The sequence below is a fragment of the Zingiber officinale genome, chromosome 4B, assembly GCF_018446385.1.
Source record: "Zingiber officinale cultivar Zhangliang chromosome 4B, Zo_v1.1, whole genome shotgun sequence".
In the NCBI taxonomy this organism is placed as follows: domain Eukaryota; kingdom Viridiplantae; phylum Streptophyta; class Magnoliopsida; order Zingiberales; family Zingiberaceae; genus Zingiber; species Zingiber officinale.
The window spans coordinates 17,069,105-17,084,699 of record NC_055993.1 but is presented as its reverse complement, the minus strand read 5'-3'; positions in this window follow the sequence as shown (position 1 = coordinate 17,084,699).

Sequence of the window (15,595 nt, the reverse complement as noted above, 5' to 3'; positions counted from 1 at the left end):
AATTTATTTTTTATTTTGGGTAGCTCAGGTATCTAATTTTTATGATTCGATTAATTTTAGAGGTGATCGATTCGATCCTATAAAAATTTTCTACCGACCATTAGGATAAATATAATCTAAAAATTACAGATGAGTTCTGACATATTACCTAGGATCATGAGTGGTTCGAGCATCGCGGGTGTTCCAGACAATATACTGTGGATAGTCAAACCACTAGTCAACGAATCTACTATCGTATGTTACTCCTCAAAGATCATTAGGGTAAATGAAGAAAGGACTTCTATCCGCGAGGGGCACCAACTGATGTTGACAAAGTCACAGTGAGTTGGAAGAAAGTGGGGCCATCGAAGATATCTCTTGATCCCGTCCGGAAGCTGAGTCGGATGAAGGTGGGACGCGCTGTCGCTGTTGTTGACGGAAAGTCGCTGCGAAGCCTGGACGATCTGGCAACCGCCGGAAAAGCTTACACGAGCGGATAACCGGGGGGTGGTGACGAAGCAAGGGTCCTGTACACCCCGACGAGCCCACGAGTCGTTAGAGACTAGAAACTAGGGAAAAAGTCCCGGGGTCAGGCCCTCCGATGCTCAAGTCAGATACTTTTTCCCCAGAAAATACAGAGAAAGGACGAAAAGTAAGAGACGAGTATGAAATGATGAGTGAACGTACTTGTGTAAGGACGAAGCCTCCCTTTTTATACTGCTGTGGACATTTCTGGAGTCTGGCAAGTGTCAGGGAATGTCAGGTGTCAGACTTTGTCCGGAGGTGAATGACACGTGGTGTCCTCCTATAGGTCTGGGAAGGAGTCAGCGGGCGGTGAACATCAGACCGTTGGTATATTCTCTGACAGGCGGTGATTATTCCCTGACAGGTTGTTACGATTCCCTGACTCGCTTATCGTGTAGTGCCTGCTTTCCTTGACCTGTTAATCTTGGACTGGGTCTTCGTACTCGCTCACCCCGACCTGTGGGTACTGACTTGCCTTGTGAGCCACTGCCCCGCCTTGCCTTGTATAGCGACCTGTATGCTTTAGTCTTGTTCTGATTATTCTGCCTCCAGACCTGTATGCCTCAATTTACTTCCGCTTATCTTGAGTCTTGAACTGTGTACGTCTGTTGCGACCTGTATGCCTTGGTATGCATTTCCTGACATGTACATCCTTACTTGTAAATCTCTGTGTGATCCGATTCATAAGTCCTGACCTGTATCCTTGGCTAGTACATCTCGACCTGTACGTTTTTGTCTATGTACTCCATGCCATAAGTCCTGACTTGTATCCTTGGCTGGTACATCCTGACCTGTAGCTTTTGTCTATGTGCTCCATGCAGTAAGGCCATAAATCCTGACCTGTATTCTTGGCTAGTAAAGTACATCATGACCTGTACGCTTTTGTCCGGATATCCAATGTCGTAAGGCTATAAGTCCTAACATGTATCCTTGGCTAGTATATCCTGACCTGTACGCTTTTGTCTATGTACTCCATGTCGTAAGGCCCTAAGTCTTGACCTGTATCCTTGACTAGTAAAGTACATCCCGACCTGTACGCTTTTGTCCGGATATCCACTGTCATAAGGCTATAAGTCCTAACCTATATCCTTAGCTAGTACATACCGACCTGTACACTTTTGTTCGGATATCCAGTGACATAAGGCTATAAGTCCTGACCTGTATCCTTGGCTAGTACATCCCGACCTGTACGATTTTGTCCGGATATCCAGTGTCATAAGACTATAAGTCCTGACCTGTATCCTTGGCTCGTATATTCCAACTTGTACGCGTTGATCTATATATCCTAAGCCATAAGGCTATAGGTCCTGACCTGTATCCTTGGTTGGCACATCCGACCTACGATCCTGGCCTCTAAGTTCTTGACCCGTGGGTCTAGCCCTGGGATCCCATTCGTGCCTGACCCAACCCATCTTGTAACTGGGCCCTTTGAACTATACGCAGACCGGATTCTTGACCTCCCCGTAGATCATACTCTTGACCCCCACGCAGACCTGACTTCTGACCGCCACGCAAGCTTGACTTATGACCGACGTGTGAGCTTGACTTTTGACCATCCCACGGGCTTGACTTCTGACCACATTATCTCTCCGACCCCACGATCATGCACCGTATCATCTCTCGAGTTATAAAAGGATGTCACTGTGCATTACAGGGAGAACCAAATCGTTCGAATAACCAACGGGGAGTAGAGGAACACAAGAGAGAGAAACCCGGAGTGCCATGGCTCGTTTACTCTAACGCGCTCAAGTCAGTCTCCGATAGGAGAGGAGGAATGCAAACAATAGTAAATGTGTGTATGTATTTGTATGTAAAAGTATATATGCACCTTGGTCCATTGGGGAGAGACTTTTTATAGCACGGAATGGAATATGAGTCGAGGCGTCCGAACGACGAGGTCGATCGGAGATGAGCTAGGCGCTGAGCTAGGAGTAAGAGGCAGAGCGAGAGGTTGATTGGGGCTGGTTAGGAGCGCTAAGTCGGAAGTAGATGAAACTCCTCTTAGGCTTAGGCCATTTAAAAGTTAAGTGATTGAAAGCAAAGAGAATATACTAAATTAAGCACTAGTGTGAGAGATATTTTGAAACTGCTTTAAGATGGATATTTATTGGTATTTATAGTTGTACGTAGATGGGAGGTTATCTAACTATGATCTATAATTGCAATGGAAGCATGCCCAAGTATGACTCAAGATTGTAAAGACAAGTTGATTTAGGATCGATCCAAGAAGACCTCTCGAATTTTAAAATGTCATAATTTTTTACTTGGGTATCAAAATGAGGCGTTGTTTTAAAATCATTTATGGTATTTTCGAAGGCTCGGACATCTAGTTTGCTATTTTTGATAATTTTTTAACTTTTTTAGATTTAGGGTATTGTTGATAATTTTATCTATTATGAGTCAGGGTTTCTCTATGTAAATATCTGTTTAGCGGTTTAAAAAATTATCCTCTACTATTGAATAAAATTTTCTTTTTTGGAAAGCCTTGAGGATGACGATTTCTTTTCTTATTTTTGTTAGAATTTGAGGGATGTCCTAAGACAATCGCCTTACGATTTTTTTTTTATTTATTTGATAAATATAGATTCACTATTTGAGTGCATATTATATGTTTGATTGTCTTAAATTCATTTATTGAATGCCCGTAATATAATTCATAGTATGAGATAATTTGTGATTGGATCGTAACTAGTGATTATCTCTACATGCATAATTATGAATATATTGAAATTTCCTTAGTCGTCGAATTGATGCATTCAGAAATCATCAATTCTATAAGACTAGCACGGATTATACTCTTTGGTTCGGTCAAGCAGTTGTTTTCTCACTGGCTGGAGACATTGGGATGTCGATAGTTAAACGTGGATGCTGGTTATGGTAACTAGTTCATTGGAGTGACTCGTTGTAAGACTTCATATGATTCTCTACATATATATATAGATATGTCTGTGAAGTTATTACTGTAGCACGAGTGCAAGCTTCCTTCGACTTAAGGTATACAAGTCATCTTGTTCATGGAGACTTATACTTAAACATCTTAAGCAAGCATCTCATTGAGATGTGGACCCGGGATGATTGGGTATAAGTTGAAATATCCGAAGGTGTTTAGATAGCCCATAGAGGATTTACCGCTCCTTGCGAGGAGATATATATTCTATAACCACTCGTTAGGATTATTAGTCAAAGTCTTTGACTAAAGCATCACATGTTAAGAGTGTGAGACTCTTGTACACATGTACGAGTAATTTAAATCCGAAAAACGAGGAAGTATTACTTGAGCTAGGTGTGACATAGTCAGCCTAATGGGGACAAGATACATAGACCATGTCCTGAACCAAGTGGGTATAAGACGAGTTAAAGGAACGAGGCAGGATTCACTATAGCTGCTGAAGGGTTTAGAATTAATTCTAAGATCAACTATGATTTTCTGACTAATTAGGGATCATGATGCACTACTAGGTGTCACTCATGATCGTTCTATAATTAAGTAGTTAATTATGGATGACCAAGATAAACTGGGAACCTATTGTGTCACACGCACTAATGAGTCTCTAAAAGATGTAAAACAAGTTAAAGAATATGATTCTTAGATCAAGAGATAAATGTTTGGTTGGACCATACATAAGACAAATATGAAAATATTTGTCATAATGGAAGCGTGGATGGACCACATCTCTTATGGAAGAGTTGGATCATATTTGATTTAATCATGAATTAGTTATGAACCAACTTGGTTTAGTTATGAACCAAACCAATAGGTTAATGGGCTAATTTTTTATTAAAGGATAATGAATTGGATTTGGGCTTTCTAATCCAACTCATTAATGAGGGCTATATAGTGATATGGTTGAGAGAAAATTATACACATGAGATCATTATTAGCTTGTAAGGTTTTTGAAAAACCTTAACCCAATTTCTCTTTTCCTCTCCCCCTCCCCTCTCTCTTTGCCACCGCCAACAAGGGGAAGCCCTTCCCCTTATTGTCGTGACCATCACAAGGAAGAAATCTCTTCCTTGTGTGCTTCTCTTTCTCTTCCTCTTGATCCCTCTTCTTTGCTCATAGCTAGTAACTTCTGAAGGAGAGGCTTATACTCAAAGAGTTGTTTTGAAAAACTCGGCATGGATACGAATAGAGGCGAGGTTCGACAATGTCGCTACGGTTGATGTTGTTCTCATTGCAAGTTATCCGTAAGGTATACCTAGTATAAATTTACTTTCCGTAAAAATTTAATTATGCGATCATGTTTAACATGTTATATTCTTGTATGCGTGTGGTGCGTGTGATGTAATAATTTAGGAATTATTATTGTTTTATTTTCCGCTGCGCATGTTTACGAAACGTGTTTTAACACACATTGCATTGGACATATCCTAATAATTTTCTCCACAAATCTTCCTTCTCATTAGACCGCAGGATAATCATTATCCCGCTCGATGTCACAAGTGACATGGGAGATTGTATCAAGTATGATCTAAAGTGTCAAGAGTATATAGTTAATGAAAGATAGAAACATCTAGACATCTAGCCATAAATATAATGTCAAGAGTAGATGAGATGGAATTAGGAGGCCACATTCAGGAGTGGTCATGTGGGTAGTGTTAATAACTTATGCCCACTGTGGGGCATTCATCAATGTTAGTAACTTATGCCCACTATGGGGCATTCATACAGGTAAATAACTTATGCCCACTATAGGGCATTTATATGAAGGTTAGTAACCCCTAATGTTAGTAACCATTATTCTTATCTTATCCTATAAATTCATACTTTTTGTATGAAGTATGGAAGTGAGAAAAGAAAGAAAAGGGAAGGGAGTCTAAGAAAGAAGAGAGTTATAGTCTCTATCTTATTGAAAAGAATAAAAGAAATGAAACGAGCTATTTATCCCCCTTGTATCTCATACCTGTCCTAACACTCGACATCTCGTTGGTAATGGAAAGTTCCAATGAGTCATGGATGACTCTAGGATTGGGCAAATAAACTTGGGTTCAAAGTTTAGGGTTGGGTAATCAATTAGTCAAAGTCCAATCAATTAGGCTAATTGATTGGGAGCTTTTTCACGAGAGCACTGTGTTGGTTGCTACTCGGAAAACCTAGAGGTTTCACTGTACAAAAATTTTGTACAAAGGTCTGAACCTTTTCCTAGCTACTATGTGTTCTTTTAAATTAAATTTTGGATCGCCTGCGGAACTTAACACGTTTGATCCAAAACTTAATCTATTTGTTCTTTTAGGTTTTGACTTGGATCTCCTGCGGAACTTAACACGTTCGACCCAAATCACCTTAAGTTATTAATTCCATTAAATATTAATTTTCATAATTGGTTCCCAGTACTGACGTGGCGAGGCACATGACCTTCTTGGATATGGGAGCAACCACCACCGACTAGACAAAACCTTTTATAGAAATTTAATATTTAATTTCCTAAAATAATTTTAGGTTAACCGAAAAGAACAATCAAATCACAAGGGAAAATAAAATAAAAGAACACAACTTCAAAAAACATATTCGAAATACTAGAACGTAAGCCTCTTGTATTTGGTATTATTTCCAAAAATAACTAGTATGATGCGGAAAGAAAAATTACTAGTTATACCTTGTAGAAAAACCTCTTGATCTTCTACCGTATTCCTCTTCTAACCTCGGACGTTGTGTGGGAAACGATCTTCCGAGATGAGAAACCACCAAGCACCTTCTTCTCCTCCTAGCTAGGTTCGGCCAAAACAATAAAGCTTCACCAAGGAAGAAGAAAAACACCAACCAAGCTCCAAGAGATGCAAGCTTTCTCTCCTTCTTCTTCTTCTTCTCCAAGTAGTATCCGGCCTCCACAAGAGCTCCAAGCAATAGAGAGTTTCGGCCACCACAAAGAGGAAGAGGAGAAGAGATGATGGCCGGCCACAACACCAAGGAAAAGAGGAAGAGAAATAATAGAGGTTCATATGATGAAGGCACCCCCACCCCTTCTTTTATATTCCTTGGCCTTGACAAATTAGGAAATTTAATTACAATAAAATTTCCTTAATTTCTTTGACATGATTTAATTGAGAAAAAATAAAATAAAATTTCCCAATTAGATCAATATTGGCCGGCCACATTAAGAGAAATAAATTTAGATAAGTTTTAATCAACAAATTAAAACTTCCTAACAAATTCCGGAAATTTTAAAAAAAAATCTCTTCAAAAAATCTCTTCATGGTTGATAAAAAGAAATTTCTATAATTTTAATTTTACAACATGTGAATAATTTTTAAAGAGAAAATAAAATATCTCACCAATCTACAAATAAGGAAAGAGATCTAATCTCTTTCTTTAATCTTTTGTAGATCCTTTTCAAGAGAGATATTTTAATTTTAATTCTCTTTAATAAATTATATCTTCCACATAATAAAAATTAAAATTAAAAATCTTTTTTAATTTAATTATGGCCGGCCCTACTAGCTTTGGTTCAAGCTAGGGCCGGCCACCCTAAACCCATGCTTAGGCCGGCCCTAGCTTGGTTCCCAAGCTAGCTTGGCCGACCCCCTTTAGGTGGGTATAGAAGGTGGGTATAGGTAGGTATAGTACTCTATAAATAAGAGGCTACGATAGAGACCGAGAGGAGGAATTGGTTTTGGTCTCCCGATAAAATTAAGCATCCCGTGTTCGCCCCGAACACACAACTTAATTTTATCAATAATAATTCATTCCACTAGAGAACTATTATTGAACTACCGCACCAATCCCAAATTATATTTTTGGGCTCCTTCTTATTATGAGTGTATTAGTCTCCCTGTGTTTAAGATGTCGAATGTCCACTAATTAAGTGAGTTACTGACAACTCATTTAATCAATATCTTAATCCAAGAATAGTACCACTCAACCTTATCGTCATGTCGGACTAAGTCCACCTACAGGGTTTAACATGACAATCTTTATGAGCTCATCTTGAGGACATTATTAACCTAGATTACTAGGACACAGTTTCCTTCTATAATCAACAACACACACTATAAGTAATATCATTTCCCAACTTATCGAGCTTATTGATTCATCGAACTAAATCTCACCCATTGATAAATTAAAGAAATAAATATCAAATATATGTGCTTGTTATTATATCAGGATTAAGAGCACACACTTCCATAATAACTGAGGTATTTGTTCTTTTATAAAGTCAGTATAAAAGAAACGACCTCAAATGGTCCTACTCAATACACTCTAAGTGTACTAGTGTAATTATATAGTCAAGATAAACTAATTCCTAATTATACTATGACCTTCCAATGGTTTGTTCCTTTCCATTTTGGTCATGAGCTACTGTTTATAATTTATAAGGTATTGATAACATCATCTTCTGTATGTGACACCACATACTATGTTATCTACAATATAAATTAATTGAACAACTACAACAAATGTAGATGATTTGACCAAATGTGATTCTTTATTCGAAATAAATGTTTACAAAAGCTTAGGCTTTCAGTATACACTCTAACACACAGTGAGAGCCGGAATCGATGAGTCAATTGATTGAGCTTAGGCCAATCAATTGAGGCAATCAATTGGAGTGTTTTCACAAGAGCACAATGAGGGTTTGAATCGATTGGCCAATTGATTAAACTTAAGACAATTGATTGAGGCAATCGATTGGAGTATTTTTGCGAAGAACAAAAAGTTTCTAAATCTATTAGGTCAATCAATTAGAAGCTATTAATCGATTGGTATGACGTATCAATCGATTGGCTGGGCGAAAAAGAGTCATTATATAGGTTTTGAGTAGTCAATCTTATAATTTGAAAATTGATTGGGGTCAGACCAATAGATTAGAAGGTATTTTCTAGCCGGAGAGAAATCTTAGAAAAGGGAGTTTCACAATATTTTGAAGTCGTCAGTTCTTGAGAAGTTTAAGGCGAAGTGTTGTTATATTTCTAACAAGAGGCATTTCTAAGCAACAAGATAGTAAGCTAAGTAAGATTTCATTATTGTAAAAATCATTTTCAATTGTCTTTATATTTGCCTTTGCTCCTCTTGTTGTATTCTTGTGTCCAATTTTATACGAGACTTCTTCATCTCCGGATTATTTTTGAGAAGGAGGTTTTCATAGTGTATACTGTGTGTGAGGAGTGGACCTTTGATTAATCACCTCAAGAGATAAATACCAAATAAATTCAAATATTAACATTATAAAATTATTAAATTTTTGCTACAAATAAAGTTCACAGAAATGAAACGAACAATTTATCCCCTTTAACTCATACCTATCCTAACACTGGCATTCCGTCGGTACTGATTAAAACTCATCACGGAAATAGGCAAGTAGGCTCCATCAAAAAAAAAATTTTTTGAAAGCCTTAATGTGTGAATTGGGCATCAAGTTGTAGATTAAAATAAAACATATTATTTCTATTTTAATTTGTTAATGGGTAAAATCTTACTAAATACCTTTTTTATATATAGAGACGTAAATATTTCACTATTTTATATGAAATTTGCAAGTAGAAGTAGAATCGATCGTATACTAGCATTGTCTTTAACTTTTATATTATTAGTATAAACTACCAATTAATTATGTTTTATCATTGTTAATTACTATGTTAACTTTTAGTATGCATTCTTATTTGTTGGGAAATTAAACTTCACTAGGGAGGGGTGGTATTGTCATTATTAACTACTATATGTAGGATTATATGTACGTAAGAGAGGAGGTGAATCATATGATTTTTTTTTAAAAAAAAATTCTAATTTTTAAACCGAGTACACAGTGGAAAAACAGTTAAGCACAAAAGAATGAGACAAGACACACAATTTATTTGGTTTAGAGTGTTTGATGACTCCTACTCCAAAACTCAAGCTCTTTGGATCTTTCCAATGGGTAATCCATTAAATTTGAATCTCGAATACAACATACAAGGGTAAATGTAATACCCTACACTTTCCTATGCAAATATAATAATAACCATGCACAATAATAGATTTGTTACCAACACAAAGATGTCGAAATGGATGTGCTTGTGTGTTAGTGTCGATCTACCGGCAACAGTTGGATGTAGTCATCTAGCGGTAAGGTAGCAGCGCGATGTAGCAGTATGAAGTCGAATTGTGTAGTAAATATGTAGTTAAGCCTCTGCTCGAAGTCCTCTTTTAAAATGTGTTAGAGGCGCCTCCAAGGGTTCGGGGGCCTCCAATAGCACTTATCCGATCCGCAACCTCCGGTCTTTATCTGCACGAGGGTGTCTCTATCAGACTTGAGGCACCTCTAATATGCTCCAATGTGCCTCTAATGCATTCCGAGGTGTCTCCCCATAATGAAACTCTATCCTCAAACTTTATCTATACGAGGGCGCCTCCATCCTATTCAGAGCGCCTCCATTCAGCTCCAAGGCACCTCTCTGCAGCTCCGAGGTGCCTCCCCACAACTCTGAGGTGTCTCAAAAACTGTTCATCTGAGGTTAATTTTTGCATTTTAGCTCATGTAAAGTATGTTAATCCAAATAATAAAGATACTCTACAAAACAGAGTTCACACATGAATAAAATAAATAAATTTATGGCTTAGATTCTGTCTTACGAAGACCAGGATTTATTCATGGTTTCAACTTAGACTTCCAAAATAGATATAAGTTGAACCAGTACCTATAGCCTTACTAGGCTCGTTTTCACTGGATCACTCTCCTCAAGTGCTTAACACTTGATCCACCAGGAATTCATGTCAGATGCCCCATCAGGACTTCAACCAGTTGTCAGGTCCTGTAGACCCAATTGGCCTTCCTGCTAGATATCAACCTATCTGGTCTTCTTGTGTCAGCTATCATGTCTTCCAGATCTAACTGGACTTCAGCTTAGTGTCAAGTTCCATCAAATCTTTCAGTCCTACACACTTGGTAAACGGGTTAGAAAATAAGTCTAACTTTAACCTTTGTTATACATCAAAATTTATTTTTGATTATTAATGCAAACTGTACAAACACTATGTTCCTACTTGAGATCGTCAACAGATGAACCATCGATAAGCTGTCGTCTATGGTAATGGAGTCGTCGCACGCTAAGAGGAGAACGAACCGAAAGGGAATTCCATCGAGCCCACTAGAAAGAGAGAAAGTGAGGGTTAGAATATAGGCCAGGGTGCTTTGGCTTAGCCACTCCGACATTCAAGTCAAGTTTTCGACGAAGGAAAATGGAGAAGAAGAATAGTGAAGTGGTTGCAAATATAAGTGTATGCGTATATTCTTTTGTGCATACCTCCATCTGGAGGAGTGGACTATTTTTATATTACAATCATCTAATACCTCTTTCTTCTAAGTATTAATTGATAATGGGCTATCTGTGATAATCTGGTAAGAAAAGTGTCATATCATATCTAAGGCCATGTGTTGTGGAAGACCATGTTTTACAAGTTATCACACACCAAGTGCACCATGTTGTTTCACAAGCTCTGACAACCTACATGAGGCATCTCGTGTTATTGGCTGATGGGGCTGGAGGATTTGATTATATTAGGTCATAAGATGTCAAACTAACATAATTGTGCCGAATATAGGCCTGTTCAACCGGTCGATTAACTGATTTACCGGTTTATCGGTTCCGGTTAATTCCGATTTATCATGGTTTATTTAAAACCGGTTAATCGACCGGTATCTTACCGGTTCTACAGGTTTCGGTTGAACCGGTTCCAGTCGGTTAACCGATTCCAACCGAGAACCGGTAAAAACTATTGGACTTGGATAAGTTGATTTAGTGAAGTGGGTTATTGGGCTTTTTTTTACAAACTAATTAATTAAAGGCCCAACTAAAAATTCTCTAAAGAAATTATATTCTTATCGATCAGCAACAGAACAAATGTTTAGGCCGAGCTGAAAAATATAAATCATGCTCTTTAGTATATGTAACATACTCTCACGAAGAAATCTTCCAAATTGTCACTGATAGTAGGCGGCCAACATCTTCTAGGTGCTAGTTCCCACAAGTCAGAATTGCATACAGAAGTTGCGGTTGCATACTAAGAATCATATCATGTTAGCCTTTAATGAGATAAGCCTTTGAAATTTTAGTAGATACTAGTAGTTTATTCTAGAACCTATTGCACTGCCGCAACGTGCATTTTCCTTCCCAGGTATTAGTTGTTGCTCAAGACTAGGTCACTTTGGCACCAAATCCAACTCTTATAAACATTTCTAATGGGAAGAATTACTCGTCCAGATATCTATAATATAAAGCAAAACAACTAATAGGAAAACTTGGCTTCCTACCTTCTTCTCAATTATGTTTAAGCTTTGAAATCAATGCCCAACTGTCAACTGATAATATCCATGTGTTATTATCATCAGATTAATCCATGATGAACCTTGCCATCAAATTGATGTACGTTTCAGTGCAAATATGATTGTCAACCTTTGAATAAGTAAAAGAAATTCGCAGGCTACTTGTTGTTCCCAGTTGTAAAAAAAAATCCAAAACCGGGAATCAACCAGTAAATCGGTTAAAATCGGTTAACCGGTAAACCAAAACCGGTAAGCTATCGGTTCTGGTCCGATTTTCGATTTGCTGATTTTTTTTTTGCACAGCCTTAGCCGAATAGGCCCGAGCATCAGGTCAATAATAGTTGACCCGAACATGGCAATGTGTCAGGTCAATGGAGTTGAGCTAAGTGGGATCGTCGGAATCCTAATTATGCAAAATGGCAGGCACAGAATGTTGGGTTGGCATACCAAAGGGAGATGACTAGAGCATCGAGTCAATGGAGACTAGCCGAGTGACGTTGGCCTGTCAGATTATGGAGCTGATCCACTACAAGAATATATGCTTTTAATGACATTTAAAAGTCATCATATACTATTTATACCGACACTTTTAATATAGTGACATTAAGTCAAAATGTCCTCGATGGAGTCTTATGACATTTCCTAGTGTCATTATAGCATAAAAATAATCACACCATTAATGTCATGAATAATTGTTATAGTGACAAAAAAAAAATGTCACTATAAGATTTGTAATGACATTTATACATGCCTTTAGTAATGATGACAAATTTATATGTCCTTTAAAATCATTTAACAGGACAACTATAAGTGTCTTGTATTTTATTTATAGTGACAATAAAAAATGTCCTTAATGATAGTTTATAAGGTTAATTTAAAATGCCTCATTGTATAATTTGTAATGACATTTACAAATGCCTTCTATACTAGTCTATAATGTCTTCTATACTAATCTATAAGGACATTAAAAATTATCATTAATAGTTATTTATGATGACTTTTTAAAAAGTCTCCAATGGATTTGATGCTCTATTGTGACATAAAAAAATTCCATATATTATGAAAGATGTCATCTATTTTCAATATTTTCATGATATAATATTCAGGAACATAACAAATTAACATAAATACAAATAAAATGGTTTTAAAATGAAATTAAAATGTTAATCAATAATTATCATTAATTTCCTAATCCATAAGGATAATAAATTTGTCACGTCAAAAAATATCTATATAACAACTACAAATGTACCCAATGTATTTAGTTTAAGAACTAGCAAAAAATTAAATCTCATAAAGCAAAACGTAACCAAACTTGTGGTGCATATTCATTCTTCAACCATCACATCTTAAACAAAATCTAATATTTTTGTCACCTACAATAAAAATTCATATATTTGTGTAAATAAAATAAAAAAACATAAAATAAAGAGATTAAAATTTAATTTGAACTAGCGAATATTTACCAAATGATAAACTGAGAAAGCTCCACAGCATCAAATATAATTAGTTTAAAAAGACACTAACATTTACCTTACTATTGTGCCACAAAACTCCAAATACACCTAGTAGAAGTCTTCTTCATTAACTGTCAACTACAAATATAATTGATATTGGTTTTAAAAAGTGTCATAACATGACGGGCATATACAATAAATAGTAGTTAATTAAAAAGTTACATATCATACCAGATGACAAGGCCAAGCTATCATTCCTCTAAGTGCATCCTCAAACTTTTCTAAAAGATCATATGACCTAATCAAACTCTCTTCCCATTCTAGAACAACTAGAACTTGCATTTCACATCAATTTGGTCCCAACGCCTATCTTCCTACTTCAGTATTTGGATCCATGCTACGAACAACTTCTTTTGCCATAATTTTCATTAAATCAAATAGACTTTTTATCAAGACAGAACAATCAATCTAACAATGCAAAAAGAGAAGGTTATGATGAAAACAAATATGATATACCATCAACAACAACAATTATGCTAAATAAGATTATACATCATTACTCAATCTAACTGAATTCTCAACTTCTCATAATAAGCAGCAATACACTAGATGATAATAAATAAAGTACTAACTCAATATAATAATAAAGTAATAAAACTAGATAAAGACTTTACCCTTAGAGATAAACTAACTGGATCATAAAGTAATGGCCTACTAGATGATGTGTTTTGTATACTGTTGTAATTTGAACCAAGGTTTTGGTTTGGTTGATTGCAAATCTTTGATTCTGACATTGCAATATGTTGGCCTTCCTTTCTAACTTGCTCATCCATTTTTTCCAATTTTGTGTTTTGCTCCATCACTATTCGATTGCATGTACTACGGCTTGGACCTTCTCCTCATAAATCATATGAGTTAACACCATCATCAAACATACGTACTCGGCCTGGTCTATCTGGTCCAATGATTTGAGTAAATATGTCTGTCACGCCCCGGAGGAGTCCCTGTCCAAAGAAATTTCGGCAACATCTCCTCTGTACAGGTGACAATCTGAAACTTTTCTACATCCATAGTCATACACGGCCAACACGGCCGGAACATATGTATATAACAACAAATAAATAAGCAAACAATTACACCATCTATGCAGTTAAATAGTAAACTAAAACAAATGATAAGTAAACATCTCAAATCATCCTACTCAACTACACTCATAAAGCACAAAACTGATATCCTATTCAACTACACTCATAAAGCATAAAAACTCAACGACGCGAATAAAGTCAACTTACCTCTTTTGTCGTCCAGGTAGGCATGTAGAAGATCATATCGAATAAAAATTCATCGACAAGTAAAAATCCATACAAGATCCAAAGTATCAAAATAGAACATGTCTAAACATGGTCTAATAAAGAAAAACCAAAAGACCAACAAACACCCTCTTGGACTGCAGGAGACTAGCAACTGGAACTCTTCGAACAGCATCAACCTGAAAATAGCAACGGAGGAGGGTGTGAGTCAAACACTCAGCGGGTAACAACTGATATGCATAATAAAGAAAATAACAACCAGCACTAATCATGCGTACAGTCTCCTGTACAAGAAGGATAAATGCAACTGAAACAAGCAGGAGAAAATTGTACTAACCAGGACCAGGGTATAAGTATAACAGGGTTGTCAGACCGAGAGGTATCAAAATCCTGTATGCATGTCAACCATATGCATCCATCCAAATGCAATATATAAGTGCAGTAAACACAATCAGAAAATGCATAAATGCATATGATGTCAATGACATGGTCACCCCTGAAGCTAGTCAGTCATCTCACACACAATGGTGAGACCAAGTGGGTAGGGCTGTGACAACCGTGCACTCTGCCATCACTGCTCTTGATGAGTGACCGAGTGGACAGGATGCTGTCGGAGTACACCTATCCTCCTACCCCAAATCATAAATGGGGGAGCTCAATGCTCTCCTCTCCCAGTACACAATGACGGGGAGGAATTTCTGCCGGCTACCACGTTGCGTCGCACTACCCATGAGCGGACCAACGGAGCCAAACAAAGTCCAACCGTCTGCCAGCTACCACGCTGCTACACTAAACCAGCGGAGCCTAACAGAGCAGAACTGTCTGCCGGCTACCACGCTGAGTCACCGGACCAGCGAAGCCAAACAACAGAACTGCCACACACCTGCCTGATATACCACTAACCCATGAGTGTTGGTGTGTGCAGATCCATGTAACTGGCGATGTGCTCAACAATAATGGAGTAGACTATCGCACAGCATGTAATCATGCAAGATGGTGCATGACACTAAGCATGGAAATATCCTGAACCTATCCATAGATATAAAATGTGTACCCTAACATCAATGGATCAATATGAAGATCTAAG